General features: G+C 69.7%; 1 protein-coding gene across 2 annotated transcripts in view; it reads right to left on the reverse strand.

Moving 5' to 3' along the window:
- LOC113209115 (talin-1) overlaps positions 1-1,620 on the reverse strand; it is a 45,944-nt gene extending 44,324 nt beyond the window's left edge. For both annotated transcript variants that reach the window (XM_052269021.1, XM_052269018.1), the window contains exon 1: positions 1,437-1,620. The gene's annotated coding sequence lies outside the window, so the exon portion shown is untranslated. The remainder of the gene's footprint in view (positions 1-1,436) is intronic.
- Between the last annotated feature and the right edge of the window lie 224 nt (positions 1,621-1,844).

A 1,844-nucleotide genomic window follows, 5' to 3' on the forward strand; every position in this document is an offset into this window, starting at 1 on the left:
CGCCCGGCGCGGACGGGCCAAAGGCGGGGGAGGATGTGACAGGGCGGAGCACGGCGCCAGCGTTCCCAGAACCGCGAGAGCTGAGGCCAGAGGGAAAGGGGGAGGGGGCGGCACCCGGACTATCGCGCCGGGCCCCAGTGCATATACGCGAGCACAGGGCTATAGCAGGACTCCGACGACGGCGTCGCCGTCCTCACCGCCTGCCGCCGCCGCCGCCGCCAGCCGGCTGGCACGACATCCGGGACACACGGGGCCGCGGGGCCGGGGCACTAGCAGCAGTCGGTTGCACCGCACCGCGCACCACTCCTGCCGTTGTGTGTCGGGGAGAGCGACCTCGAGGACTGCAGCAGTGCAGCCGCCGCGCGCCTGGCCTGGACCAGACGCGACCAGACGTCTGCCCGTGGCCGCGAGGCTGGTTGGCGAGCACGGGCCTTATTTGGACTACGACCGGTCGCCCACACCGCCCGCCCCGCCCCGCGCCGAGCGCCATCCGCGAGCCCTGGATGAGACAACCTGCGCGCCGCCGCGGCCGCGGCCTTGCCCTGCAGGTCGGCGTCCTCGGGCGGGGTAAAAGTTTGCACCCTGCATCTGTACAGAGCCGAGCTGGACCAGCCGACAACACGTGGCCGTCAGCGCCTCGGCGGGCCCCGGGTCGCCGTCACGGCCAGCTTGGAGTGGGAGCGAGCGAGAGGCCCGCCGCGGCAAGGCGTAGCGGCCGGGGTATTTTTACCAAGGTGCGGCGCGGGACGGGTGAGGCGGGCGGCGGCGGCGGGCGGGAACCTCGTCTCTCCCACGCACGCCTCCCAGCCCGGCAGCCGGCCCCGCTGCAGCCGCCGCGAGCGAGCCGCGGGTCCCGCGACCGTGTGGCCCGCGGCCCCCGGCCCTGCTGGGACGTGATCGGCGTCCTGGGGGCTGTCGATAGCGGCGCGGCCTGCGCGGTGGCCCGGGCCACAGCAGGGCCCGTCACGCCCGCGACCAAAAACAGTACAGCGCGTCACTTAGCGCGGCTGAGCCTGCTCATCATGAGGGCGCTCAGCTGACTCAGCGGCGCAGGCTGGCGGGCTGTACAGTGGTCTCCACGCCACGCCCCACATCTGCTTTGACAGCTCTTCCTCGCCGGGCCCCGGCAGGAGCTGACTGCGCTGCGCGCCTCCACCAGCACCATACCGGCCCCGAGGGAGGGCCATTTCCACCAAAGCCCGGTCCCGACTAAACGACGCCGGCTTTCCGGAAATGGCACTTTTACTTGAGCCTACTTGGCTGCAGCCGCGCCGCCGCGCCGCCACGCCCCGCCTCCCTGCGCAGGTTTATTTCAGGCGGGTAAACAGTAGGGCCGCCCTGAGCTCCACGAGAGACGGAGCTGCTGGTGCTGCGTCCACATACAGTACACTCGCACACGCACAGGCCCGCTGCTCATGTACCTTACACATACATACCAGGGGGGCAATCGGAATGTGAGGAAAAGGTGGAGTAAAAGAAGACTCGAAATGTCCCTTCACCGGCTGATTGCAGCCGCTAACAAACAACTTGCTGTAGCGACACTTGCCCCAGCCGCCGCCTCCGCGTCGTCGACGCCGTCCTCAGGTGTCACCGCGGCGCGGACCGGACGGACCTAGAGTCTGCACTGGCTCCCCGCCCCGCTCCTTTCCCAAAGTTGTGCCCCCCGCGGCGCCCCCGCGCAGAAGATACTCCGTTCGCCTCGTGCCACGGCGTCGTGGAGTCTCCGGCGCACGGAGTAGGGCCGCGCGGCGGAGCGCCTCACCTTCAGCGTCCGCGACGAGCCTCCAAAATGGGGCCGCACCTTTACTATGAGCGTTTTCTTTCCCCCTTTATACACCCTCTGT

This window comes from Frankliniella occidentalis, unplaced genomic scaffold, assembly GCF_000697945.3.
Source record: "Frankliniella occidentalis isolate FOCC.00 unplaced genomic scaffold, Focc_3.1 Scaffold80, whole genome shotgun sequence".
Lineage (NCBI taxonomy): Eukaryota > Metazoa > Arthropoda > Insecta > Thysanoptera > Thripidae > Frankliniella > Frankliniella occidentalis.